Genomic DNA, 14,488 nt, shown 5'->3' with positions numbered 1-14,488 from the left:
TTGGTTTTAATCGTCCAAATGAAAGGATGGTTATATTTGCAACCTCATGGAACGTTTCAGCATCTTATTGTGACGAGTGAGGACTTGAGGAGGTTCCGAGCGGGAAGCACATTTGCATCTCATCTATATTAAGCTGAAAAGAATTGCCGAATGCCTTCCCTACAGTATTTGACAATTCTTTTCAGCATTTTTTTTAGCAATTGCCTTCCCCATAGTATCTGGCAATCCTTTAATAAAAAAATCCCCAGCAATTTGGCATGTCCTTGCGTGTTGTAACTAAATATTGTTCTGTTTCATTTCGTTTGAAATGGATCAGGGGCTATGTGCCCTTTTCATCAATAGTATTGCCAGATAATTGAACCCAAGCGGTCTCAAACCAAAATTAGTAACAACTCGCAATTTAGCCAAATTACAATTAGAACTCATGACTAATTCATTTGGCCACCACAACTCCAACTGGACACACACCGTCGTAAGCATCATACAGTGAAGCTATCCACATTCGTCACACCATGAGCCATCCACACGGATTTTCCCATAGAGAGGGACACTAATGTATAGATCATTATATGGTGGCGCTAAGGCCGTGCAACCCGACAGCTTCAATTTTTCAAATGATAAGTCTCACATGTGTGGCACGAAGCACTCCGCCCCTGACATTTTACTACTAAAATTGCCATCTAAAAAGAAAAAAAAATTCAGAAAAAACTGAATTTTGTCATCCGAAAAGTAGTTGCCATGCTTGAAAACTAAAATTGGCATCCTCGCGTCACTAAACTTGCCATAAAAAATAATCGGAGTTACCATATGTTCGTGCCACACATGTGTCACTTATCAAGGTCCTTTAATTTTAGTGACGAGCCTAGCGGAAGAATTTGCCATACTCGTAAAAGGTGTGCCCAAGGCGCTCCCAATGTATTGGCTCTTAACAGTAATCCTAGGTGATAATAAATTTTTAGAAGCAATCACATTTAAATTCTTTATGGATCACATGTGCATTTTAATATTGTTAGCCTAGATGCAGAGAAGAGGACAGAATGCAAACATAGAAAAAAAAGGCACACCGGATTAGAGCATTAATTACACTTGTAGAAAACGCGGCAAAGAAGAGCCGTATCTTCACTAAAATACAACTCCCTTCTTTTTCTTCGTTAGATGTGTCACATCAACATTTTATGTATGAACTTGTGCTAAGAAATATCTTCACTAAGATACAACTCCCTTCTCTTTTTTCTTTAATTGATGTGTCACTTCAGCATTTTATCTATGAACGTGTGCTATGAAACTAGCATTGGGAGGGGGGGGGGTGCACATATAGTCTCACGTCAATGACACATGTCGCAAGATAAATGGAGCTGGCGTACCAGAATTAAGTAAAGAAAGATTACCTATGTCATGTTTTTTCTGAAAATGGGATTACCCCGGTCTCTTCGTTACAGGATGCACAGAGTCGTGTACTACACACATTGAAATAAAAAAAGTTTTATAACAACACAAGGGCACTTAAGGCATCATTTATATAAAATAATTGCACTTTACATCATTAATGGCACATTATTATTGTATTACATCCGGAATAATCTGTTAAAGAGAACAATGCTATTACTGATGTTCAACATTATTACTTTGTAGTATAATTTGAATGGAATTTTGCGAATAGTCTAGCTTTTCTGCTTCATGAGTCTCCGTTGTGATTTCTACTAACATGAAACATATGAACACAGTCGAAGATTGAAAGGGTACAAAAATCTGTTACAACAGTTCTGACCAACTGCAAGCAAATTATTGTATAGCAGTGATGCAAATAAAATTTTGCCTTTTGTAAATTAAAATAAGTACTTTTATACTGAACTTTTATAATATCTTACAAATGATTTTTAGTATGCTACATTCTTAATTTTCATACATAGATAGTATAGTTAACCATCATAATAATAACGTTGCTAAATATTAAGTATAATGTTCTCCACAACTAGGATGCAGTAAAAACATATATCACTTCATATTGTCGGCGAGGACAGCAACCGCGGGAAGTGGGCATATATGCGCGTCCTGGACAAGGAATTCCCAAAAGGCTTCAGACAGACGCTCTCAAGCTGCAGCTTCTTAACGTCCACTGAGATATACTCCAACTCTGGCATCTCCATAGACAAGCCTACGAACCGCGGGGCTTCAGAACATATAAGGAGCACATAACTCTCGGTTGCGGCTTAGATATAATTCAAGCCCTTAGAACCAAGTGCAAATGTCTTCATCATTTGCCATTGACCAGAATTCTTGCCTTTGTTACGCCTAACTGTATAGCAAAGGTCAGGTTTGCCACCGGCAATTCCATCCCGGATACCAAACAGCACAAGCCTGCCCTCCCCGGCCTCCACAATGGCCACCCCTAGAGTGCCCCAACCAGAGGATGGGAGCTCAGCAATGGAGAACTCCATTCTCTAGATGTTGAGCACAAGCAACTCTCTCCTCTTGATCAGGGTGGACTCCCAGTAGAAGCAGCCATAGGCCTGGTGCCGCATGAGATAAGTATGGTACATGGGCGACACTGGCATGGCCGACATGGCCGACCAGAGCATGGGTGCCGCGGCTCGCCACTGCCCGATGCTCGAAGAGAACATGAAGGGGCTCAGCTTAGTTTTGAGAGAATCGTACAAAAGAAAATGGAGTCATAAAATACATCAGTTTTGAGAGAATCGTACAAAAGAAAATATCTTTCGCATAGCTCAAGCTTCCACTACCATTTTAGGAGTCATAAAATCACAACATGTACTTTCGTGGAATAGTTTTTATCTTTTATGGCCAAATGGAGAAGTAATCCAAATAAAGCTGCAGTTTACCTTTGGAGTGTTTACTTTCACCTCTAGAAATTAATTGCAGTGAAGGACTCATCTTGTCCACTTCTCATAAATATAAGGATGCAGGGAGGTTTTTTCTTTTGGTCATCTTCACATTCATTTTTTCTTTTCTTTCGATGATGTTGTTTGAAAAAAAATCTCTGCCCAATTACTGCACTCACAAATAACAGCCTGAGTCATTGCTCTGAATAACAAAGAAAGAATAGTGTGCCCTCACACTGTGTGATTGGAATCAGTCATTTAAATCAGTTACATGCTCACATCTATCATTTGTCGATTGTGGCTAGAACCCTTGATATATTTCCTTAAGTGACTTAAGCTAGGTAATAAAAATCTGAAGTCCTACAAACACTGTGTTTGTTTCAATTCCTGCTTTAAGAGAATCGTACAAAATAAATATCTTTCACGTAATCTTGAGCTTCCACTATAATGATCACAACATTTATTTCCGCGGAATTGTTCTATGGCCCAGGTAATGGAGAAGTAATCCAAATATAGATCCAGTGTACCTCTGGAGTGTTTACTTTCACATCTAGAAAACTAATTACAGTTAAGAAGGACTCATCTTGTCCACTTTCTTCTCATAAATATAAGGATGTAGCCATGTATGGAGATTTTTGTTTTGGTCATCTTCACATTCATTTTTTTTCTTGTGATGATGTTGTTTTGAGAAATCTCTGTCTAATTACCACCTTCACAAATAACTGCCTGATTCACTGCTCTCACACTGTGTGATTGGAATCAGTCATTTAAATCAGTTACATGCTCACATCTATCATTTGTCGATTGTGGCTAGAACCCCTGATATATTTCCTTAAGTGACTTAAGCTAGGTAATAAAATATCCGAAGTCCTGCAAACACTAAACTATCAGTTTAGAATGACCAAAGATTTTCAGTGCTTGTTTCTTTATGCATACGTGCCTTTGTCTGGCTGTGTGCTCCAACCTGCATTGCAATTCGGTGCTGAACACACAAAACGTTGCATATCGCAAATCCGGTTGCGATGAATGGTCTACTATTATCTTGCCACTCCACAAGGACTGGGTGTACAATCCTTCTAGATTCTACATCGGTTCAAACATGAAAGCTTCATCACTTCACAGTTTACAGGCACTGGGATCAAGCGTGGAAATCCATCCACACATAACACACTGGGAAATCATCCATTATTCTACTTGTACATGGGTTCAACGTTTATTCTAAGATGCGTTAGGCATGAGCGGCCTAGTGCACGAGGTGCGCCGATGCCCTGTAACACCGCAATTCCTGCAAGTCACAGGCTTGCGAGGTTGTTTAGGAACATCACCACGGTCCGGGGCCTCCGGGCATGTACTCCTCCTGTGCCCTGGGAGTTTACAAATGCTGCAGAACCTAGTCCTCTTGCTCAGGCCTTCATACGGCGCTTTCTCTCTGCTTGAGCATGGTCGTCCCACACCACGTTTTTGGCTGGAGCTGACAGTGCAGCGAGCGCATCCTAGTTGCCAGATGCAGTCATGTTGTTCTCATTGGCAGGGACATCCGGTTCAATGGTACCCACTGCCATACCTGAGCCATTGTTCTTTCTGCTTGCTTATGCAGCTATCCTATCCTCTATCCCGAGTCCATCCCTATTTTCAGCAAATGGAGATGCCTCCACGATCAGGTCTTTCATCTTCTTTAGTACCAACTCGTACGCAGCTACTGATGAGTCTCCAATCCTCACCAGTTCCATAGCATGCAGGTACAGAGTCGAACTCCGACAGGTAAATGATAGATTAGCAGCCTGGTCCTTTTGGAAGTGAGCAATGTGCTGTGGCAAGATGTCCCTAGCATCTTTTGTCCACCTTTTCATAATGTGCCGCTTAGGTATTTCCTGCACGCCAATGTGGTCCATCACCTGAGTAAACGAGGAAAACAAGTGAGTCCCCACGGATGTCACGAAAACACACTTGTCACCATACATCTTGTAAGTTAGCGGCGAGCAGATATAACCTTCAAGGCCTGGCAGCATAGCATCCCCATGTGTGCAAACTGCCCGCATTTGCAATCAAACCAATCCCCACCGTCAGATATGGTCACCACATATTCTACCTTGCTCCACCTCTCTCTTTTTTTAGCGTCATTGTGCCTTGCAATATATATTTTCTTCTTCTCCACTTCCTCAATTTGGTATGATCCACCCTCGAAGGTATTATCACCAAATAATTCAAACATCTTTCTTGTGTAAACCTTACTCACGTGCCTCTCGATAGCAATGTTTGTCCTCATTACAGCCACTCTGCCGAAAGGAGCACAACAAAAATAGATGATTAGTATTTTCCATATGGAATAGAATCACACATACTTCAAGCACTAGTAAATCTAGCTTACAATCCTTGTTCTTTTTTCCTGATAGCTCTCATCTGATTCATGGTCGAATTGAAGCCTCATGTACTGGCGCACGAATACATGCATTGGGCTAGCTGGTGGCATGTAAATCTTCAACATGTTGTTGGCGCTCTCACTACGCTGTGTGCTGGTCATTTTCACACAGAAGACTCCTAAGTATGGCTTCGCCCACTTGTGCCGTATCTCGTACAGGTTTGTCATGTAATTGTGGGATTTCAGATTGTATTTCTCAACTAGTGAAGCCCATGCCGTCTCAAATTCCTCCTCACTTATCATGTGATTCCTGACTTTATGGAATTCAGCCCTAAACTCGCTCTTTCTTGTGTACAGTGGGCCAAGGTTTTCTTTTGCTTTCTTGAGAATATGCCACTTGCACCACCTATGGACGGTATTAGGGAGCTCGCTTCTGATTGCTATCTCCATGGCTCTAGCTTGGTCTGCAATATGGACAACAGAGTAAAATTGGGTCAAATATGTGCAATTATGTAGTAGTAGACAAGTACATATGCATCGGTCTGTTTTTAGCTTCGCAAAAACCTGTCAATATTGTCTGGGGGTGTTTTCCGCCCATCATGTTGATGAACTCAGAAAAAACCCACTGGAAGCTCTCTACTTGTTCATCACGCATCAGCACTCCAGCAAGAATGATGCTCTGAAAGTGGTTGTTCACTCCAACAAACAAACCAAACGGCAAGTCATACAAGTTTGTCTGATATGTCGTATTGAATGTGACAACATCGCCAAAGAACTTGTACTGCAACTTGCTGTTCCCGTTCATCCACGTAAGGTTTTTGATTCTGCTTTCCTCATCGCCCTGGACCCTGTATGTGAATTCTGGGTCATTCTGCTGAATTTCTTTGAATACGGCAAGGGTTTTGTTCACATCATCATCAGCTTGGTCTCGACTTATTCTCCCGCATAGATTGTGCAATGGCATATTTGTAAAAGGAACGCTCTGTGACTACCCGAAGAAGCTGCCAACTATGTTATACACCTTGTTGAGGTTCACATTGTTTGCCCTGAGTTGTTTCACCAAATCCTTTGTGTACACATCTATGTGTTTGTGGGATGGCCAGTGCACTTTTTCTCCGCACGTAAGCGACAAGGAATGATTGTGACTCGACTGGTGCTCAGCAATGTACCATCCATTGTCAGTAGCTCTTAGTAATCTGACCATCACAAGGCACTCGCAACGGCAAGACCTGCTATTCTGCTGCTCTGGTTTCCCCTGCAAACAATTTTCCAGTAGTCAGGGATTAACATATGAAAATACAGGGGCTATGACTATCCCCAAAATATTTTTTTTGTGTGATTTTGAAGGTGCTAACCGAGCATCCACAAAAAAATTCTTGCATACATTTAGTCCTCTCAACATTCAAACGACTCTTGCCGTATCGTATACCAAATCCAAACTCCCATGAATATAGATTATAGATTATAAAAATCGTATGCTTCTCCAAGGGAATCAAAACTCATCCCAATCTCTGGCCTTACTACAATTTCTGAAGGTTTGTCAGCATATCTCCGTATGGTTTCTTCCAAAGGAGTTACCCTCCCAGCACGTGGCACTCTATCCGGGGGAGCGCGCCCAACTCGAAACCTGAAATTTGAGGGACGCTCACTTTTCAGTTCGCCAATCTCAGGAGGATATGACTAGTGTGACTATAAATCTAGCTTTGTTTTGTTTTCATGACACTAGCTGTCACAATTTGTTTTACTGTAATTTGCACACCTCTACCAAATTGTGCGCTTTAAAAAAGATCAATGAATCAGATATTTACCTCGTCGTCCACCCCGGTGCCTCGGGGTTAACTTTCAGTGGATTCAGCAGATTTTGCTGGTGACAGCGGCCTCTTGCCCGGGGACCTGTTAGGATGAGATGAAGCGCCGATGTGACCAACTACAATCGCGCAAGATGAGTCGCAGTTGCCGGCGCCGACCGTCGGACGTCCATCAGCACCAGTGGATCTGGCCGCTCAACGTCGGCAGTGATTTCAGTCAAAGAAAATCTACGGCATCAGGGGGGAAAATGAGAAGCATTTAGTCTCTTCCTGTTGCTGGGGCATCCCTGAATACCGAAGAATAGAGTGATGAGTTAAACATCGTACCTGTCGACTGGATCTAGCAGAAATTCAAGCCCGTTCTACACTTCTTCCACGCACATCGTTGCACTTCCTTCCGCCGCCATTTCTTCACCTCCCGCCGTCTTCGCTTCGTAGGATTGGGGAGAAGGGGGGAGCGGCGGGGTGGGGGAATTACTCATTTTTGCAAAGAAGGGACACCGCGATGTCTCCAGCTGCCCCACACCTGTCCTCCGCGGACATCATTTACTGCAGCGATGACGGCGGCTTTTTGCATCAGACGGCGGCCTTACGTGTCTGCTCGGGGAACAAGATTTTTCTAACGGACCTGAGCCACGAATCGGCTCGTCGAAGTAACCGCACGTTTCCACAACGTGCCCGTGAGCTGGCGTACACAACTGTTTAGGACCGTATTCAGCCGGCCGATAACATTTTACTTTGTCCGTATAGTCTGACATGGGCCCATTAGCGCGCATCCCAAGTCGTGAACCAACGAACAGGATAAAGTGTTCAGATGCCGCCATAACCAGTAATGCCGCTCTCATATATAGCTCCTTTTTTTAATATAATGACTATATATAGCTCCTTGTTACATAGGATAGGAGAAATATATGTATATCACATCTTATATGTGCCCGGTCGTTTTTTTTTAAATCTGCAACTTGTTTTTTTAATTTCTTTTTGCGGGAAAAAAATCTGCAACTTGTTATAACAACACGGAGTTGAACATAGGCGACCGACCCAAAAGAGTAGATACAGATCCCGTCAATTTGCAGTATCTTTTAGACGTGCATGTCATGTGGATTTATAGCAACACGGAGTTGAACATCAGCGACTGACCCGACGAAGCTGATCATTCTCAGTTCTCTTTTGGACGGCAACGTGTATCTTAGTCAACCTGAAAGACCTAGTTACTAGTCTGAATATTTACATGGAAACACCTACCGAAATTTACTCCATTTAGAGAGAGAGAGAGATGTTCACAACAACCAACTAACCCGCAAAAAAACAAAAAACTTGCGTACCTACCACATGATTTGCATGTTCCTGTCCAAAAGAGAACTGAGAATAGGACAATGCCGCGTATGTAAGCATACGTACTCATATCAATGTGAGATTGATGACATGAGAAGAATCTCACATAAGATGATCACGTAGAAATTTAATAGTACTCTCTGCTCCAGCTGGGGTGAGAGCGTCTGTTCTGTAAGCTAGAGTGAACCATCGGCACTAGATCGCCTAGCCTGATGGCGTCTGGTTGTACCCTCTTTTCTATCTAATAAAGATCGGCCTTCAGCCCTTCGATAGAAATTTAATAGTACTGCTATATTTATCGTTGCCAGAACCAGAAAGGACACGGAAGTAACATCATGAAAGAAGAGAAGACTAGTTAGTACTTCTGTCACACATCATTTGACCTTGACCTTGTCTTTTCATAACAGAAACAAAAGGGGTTTTGAATAGTAGCAGATACATACCTCCATCGAATTGTGTAGTAGTATGGGCTGAGATGCTCTGTGCCTATGCATGACACATCCCATCCATCGAGAACAATATTCAATTTTTTAAAGCTATTACCGCCTTATTAAAATATAAGACATTTTTTAGGTTACGTACGAGTACTTTGTAACTGATTAGCAGTAGTTTTCTTGCTAGGCAGTTGAGAATATGCCCTTTTTTCTCTCCCCTGCTGACTAATCAATTAAGCTCTAGATAACTATTACCATGGCTGCCATGCCGTGCACATCCCGCCCAGCGCGTTGGCGTCGTCGGCGGTGTCGGCCGTTGACGGCCGCGTTGCCGATGGAGCTTCATTATTCCTCATATCCATCAATCCACTTGCTGTCATAAACATTTGGCCCTTGGGTATAGAATATGGTTTCGTAGTGCTTAATTAATTGACGCAAGGGGCGACACGGGGGGAGAAAACCTAGCGCCGCCACCTTCTCCCCCCTTCCTCCCTCCAGCCGCGCCGCCGCTAGAGGGCGCCCACCGGCAAAGTCCGGGCCGGCCCCAAGGAAGGCGGCGGCGGGGCGCTAGCCCTTGCCGGTGCAGCACGACGAGGAGGACGGCGGCGTGTCGCGTCGGGGAGCTCTGCGCGGCCCAGATCTGGTCGGTGCGCATCCGCGACGGGGAGATGGAGGCGGCTGGCCGGGCGCCCATCGGGCTGCTCGTGTGCGCGCGGCTGCGCGGTGGAGTTGCTGGGCATAGCCCGCGCGGCTTGTGGGCGCAGGGGCGGCGCGGCCCGTGCGGCTTGCGAGCGCTAGTGGCAGCGTGGCGGCGCGGCCGCGCGAGTCGCTGCCGTGAGATGCTGCGGGAGGACGCGGGCTCCCCCTGGAGGACGGCCCCTGGCTTGGACGCGGTCGGATCTGGCGAGCCGGCCGGATCTGGCGGCTGGGGGTCAGGAGGCGGCTTGGCTGGCGACGGGGTCGGCGTTGCTGCTGACCATAAACCGTGCGGTGGAGGAAAAGGACTTTCCTCTTGCAGAGAGGAGCCCGACCCTCGCGTCGCCCACACCGGGCGACTCGAGGGGAACCCCAGCCGCCACCGACCGCCGCCCCTCCTTCCGGCCACCCCCGCGTCGCCGCCGGCTCCCCGTGCTCTCTCGTTGCGGCCTCGCGCTGGCCGCGGTGCACCTCAACCTCTCCTTGTTGGGTGCAGCGCCCCGGCGTGTTGCTGCTTCTTTGGCCCTCCGTAGCTCGCTTCGCAGCTCATGGCTGCCTAGATTGTTGGGCTACGGCGGTGGTTGGCCGACTTGCTCCGGTTGCGAGGTGGAGGAGGCATTGCCGGGTGAAAACTTCATCGACGATGACGGCTGCAGCCGCCATTTTTCCTTCTTGAAGGCGTCGAGTTTGGCATTGTTTCCCTCCCCCCCAAGCACTCAGATCCCGAGAGAAATCTCGGACCCGGGGTTCCCCGTGTCGGATGGTGTCGACGTCTCTACGCCGTTTCCTCCTTGGGGGCATCTTCTTGGATTTCTTCTGCTTCGGGTGGACTCGCCTCTTGCTGCTTCCTCTCCACCTCGGCTTCGATCCCTGGCTGGCCATTGTCCTTGGCGACTCGAGTGGAGCTTGCTTGGACATCCTGGGGTGGCCTCGACGACGCGCTGCCCTTCGACCTCGGCGGCAGTACACCGGTACTGCGCCCTTCGGTCTCGGTGGCGTGTTGCCTTCTCGGCTTCGCTGGCGGCACACCGGTGCCGCCACTCGAACTCGGCTATTCGACGCTCTTCGTTCGCGCCAGTGATGCTTCTCGATATGCTTCTACTTCGGTGTCTCCTTTCTATCAGGGATGTGCTTCATGGTGGCCCGGACGACGTTTGCGTGGACATCCTGGGGTGGCCTCGTCGGCACGCTGCTCTTCGACCTCGGCGGCGGTACACCGGTGCCGTGCCCTTCGGTCTCGGTGGTTTGTTGTCTCTTGGCTTCGCCGGCGCACACCGGTGTCGCCGCACGAACTCGGCTATCCGACGCCCTTCGTTCGTGCCAGTGATGTTCCATTGCGAGTTGCTGTTATGGTGCCCGTCTTTTTCTCCCTAGGCCTTGTTCTGGTTCATTGTCAGTGGTGGAACAAGCTGCTCAGCGGAGCTTGCTACCTGAGATGTCGGCCTCCAGGGGTTTCGGTTTGGTTCTGTTGCCAGCCTTCCCCTCCATTTTGTTTTTCTTTCTTCTAGTTTTGGGCTTCCTCTTGAAGCCCTCCCCTGTTATTTCCTTTTGTGCCTTTGTGCACTTACTTGTATCTGTACTGACTGCCAAGTCACTTTCGAGTGGGAATATAACAAGCGGTGGGGTTTTTGGCCCCCCCGTCAATCTCGAAAAAAAAAATTAATTGACGCAAGGACCGCGCGTCAGGCGTGGCGAGCAACCCTCAAATCATTTGAATTCGAATGAGTTGACGCAAGGAATTGAGGTCCAGGCATGCGCCACATTTACTTAGTACCTCCATGATCGATGATAAACTTCTTCAAAGGGACTTGTACGCGTAGAAAACACGGATATACTAAATTTCACATACGCATATGCGCTGCACAAAAATGACGCGGAAACTAATGAAGGCATCGTTGCTGACACACCGTCTCCATCGATGCCAACATGCTGTCTTTCCGTTCGCACGCGTATGTATATATATACCCGGCCACACGCGCCATGTTATCACCAACTGCTTGCAAGGCATACAAATCAAGTTAATTACCAGCTCCCAATCAGCTAGCACTAGTAGAAAAGGGTCGTTACTAATGCCTTCACCCTTTAGTCCCGGTTCTAACACGAACTGGGACTAAAGGCCCTCCACGTGGCCACTGCGAGCAGCTCAGGCAAGGGGACCTTTGGTCCCGGTTGGTGACATGAACCGGGACCAAAAAGCTTTCACGTGTCAGCAACTGAGGTTTTTCTTTTTTTAAAAAAAAGTGGCTGGTTTAGGGGTTTTGGGGTTTAATTTTAGGTTGTTATTAGGTAGCTAATAGAGAGAAGTGCCCTCTCTTATACTGCTATGTTTATTTCACCCGCTGATATATAATAACTCATGCATGCTCGCATCATACATCATCATATATAATAACGAGTCCTACTAATCATGCATCATCATACAACTTCTACTCGTTATTAATAACAAGTCATACGATCATCATCCTCATAGTCATCGAACCCAACCCTACATAATTGTTCTTAGCACATGATCATCAGTATTAGGTAGGACCTAAACACCCTTAAGGTAAAATAGCATAAAACAATATAGACGCTGACTCTCCATTATGAAGAATGGAGATCATCCTGTCTCCAATTCTTGTGCTTCGCCTCCTTTTGCTTCCAAGAAGCTCCTTACGACTGTCCATACATTTTTTTTTCCATTCTTTGATTGTTATGTCTCCACTTCTTTTAGAAATCCGGTATGGACAATTGAGATTTGTAGCACGACCTGGTTGTATGTTCAAAACATCAAGGCGACCGTGCGTATACATCAGATGAGGCACACAATCATTCGGGATTATCTGTTGCAAAACATAGTAATAACTTCGTAGTTAGCAATGATGTACTAGTTTTAGAAGTATTTAAAAAAACCTGCAGGGATGTCGTAATAGTAAAAAATCTTACCAGGGTATCTCCATGGTAGTTACCGTAGTTCAACACGTGCACTAGTGGCACGTATTGACCATAATGTTGAGGAGTTCGATTGTAGACATTGTAATTCTCAAGATCAGTATAAAATGCGATCAGATGATTTTTCTCCTTATAAGTTAATTCGGAGCCATCGGTGTAGTGGGTTTTGTCTACCATTTTCCGCACATTCTTTGAAAAATGAAAATAAGCTGTCAATGGAAACAAGCTGTCAACTATTTTGAAATAAACAATATAAATTACTTAATAACTATGTTAAGCTCACACGGGGAAGAATTGGAGGTGTATCCACAAGGACACAAATGCCCATATTATCTTGCTGGATTGTAGGATCACCAAGATCCATGGTGACAAGCATACCCTCATCAAAACCATACATCTTGCAAAGTGCTTTCCAATTTTTGCAACCAAAATGGGTTACACTCTCAGCATTGTACAGCTTTACTTGAAAATCCACACCATAATGGGTCCTTAGGAGAATTTTTTTGGTTTCCATACTTTCATGGTCTTCAAAACCCATCCTCTCCAAGACATAGCGTCTTGCATAGCATGAGATAAGCTAGTCGAACTGGACAAGATGAAAAATACACGTTAAAATAGTTGAAGTCGTGCTTAATTATGAAAAACTATTGTCGTCGTTGTGTACCGTATGAACATCGAAGGTCTCCTCGAGCTTAATGCTGAAGCGCCGATCTTCGTCCAGCTCAATGAACCGGTCACACATACCTCGGTCGTCGTGACACCAGTTGCACTCCCCAGGCGGTTTTCGTCGTCCGAGTACGACATTTCCGGCCTAAGTTCATAATTCAAATATTAAATATATGTACTAAAAAACCTAAATTAGATCATTATTATTAATCACGGGTTGACTATCGTTGATGGTACGTAGCTCCTCCTTTCATTCTCGAGTGCATTATTACAACAAATTGTCTAGCACACGGGAATGAAGGAGAAGCTACCCCCACGACGGCGTGGATGATGGAGGGGGCTCTTAGATTTCTGCATAGAGTGCTCTTCAATTTTAGCATTCAAAGTAGGAGTACTTTTCCAATATGAACATTCAATAAGCAAAACCAAATCGTAAAATAAAGTAGTATTCAAATTAGCATGCATTCAATTATAACCAAAAGTACATCATCTCTTGTGTCCGTACATCGTCGAATACTCCTCGAATACTATCATACATATAGCATCGTTAATTATTACAGTTAGAACCGTAGCGCCCGACGGGTATCATCGCGGGCGGTGGACACCCAAAGATAAGGAACGATCACAGGATCATAGCTCCAGTGAGATCCCTGAAGAACCTGTCAGGTATTGTCGAACCTGCCCTCCAACGCAACCATGTAGCGACGGACGTGCTCATCCTCCTCGCTGACACGGTGACGTACCACCTCCACGGTGTCCGGAAGCCTCGGCACCGTCACTGGCCCACGCGACCGTCACCAAACAAGGATCGGGTCAACAACGGGCTGCCTCCTCACCAACCTACGTCCCCCAGAAGGTAGCACCTCCCAATACCAGCCCGGCGGAGCCCAGTCCCGAACATGGCCCTGATCAAGCAGGCCTCCACCACCGCCGAGTCGACGACGACGAGGATGCGGGATAGGCATCGTCGACGTCGATGCGGGAACTACTTCTATATATAATTAAATAAAGTAGTTTTATTAATTAAATCAACTAGTTCAACTACTAAGCACTTACTATAAACAAATAAAATAGTACTTATTAAAAATAAACTACTTCTATATATAGTAAATTAAATTGGTTTATTAAATCAACTAGCTAGTTCAACTATATATTAAGCGCTTACTATAAATAAAATAAAGTACTACTTACTAAAAATAAACTAGTTTAACTATAGTTCTATTATTTTTCTAACTAACTTTCCTATACATACACAATAAATTGACAAAGAAAATACTATGAACAACATGAAAAATTTGACATCTAAATTACTTACACAATATGAAAAAAATTGACATCTAAATTACAACAGAAAAAAATTATAAAAATTTGACATCTAAATTACAACAGAAAAAATCATAAAAAAATCTAACACAATAT

The 14,488-nt window shown here is 44.9% G+C and overlaps 1 pseudogene; it reads right to left on the bottom strand.

The window, feature by feature from the left end:
• Positions 1 to 3,881: 3,881 nt before the first annotated feature.
• LOC119341111 lies at positions 3,882 to 6,809 on the bottom strand (annotated as a pseudogene).
• Positions 6,810 to 14,488: the final 7,679 nt, after the last annotated feature.

This window comes from Triticum dicoccoides, chromosome 7B (assembly GCF_002162155.2).
Source record: "Triticum dicoccoides isolate Atlit2015 ecotype Zavitan chromosome 7B, WEW_v2.0, whole genome shotgun sequence".
In the NCBI taxonomy this organism is placed as follows: domain Eukaryota; kingdom Viridiplantae; phylum Streptophyta; class Magnoliopsida; order Poales; family Poaceae; genus Triticum; species Triticum dicoccoides.
The sequence above is the reverse complement of the archived record's forward strand: the minus strand, read 5'-3'. Positions and strand labels throughout refer to the sequence as shown.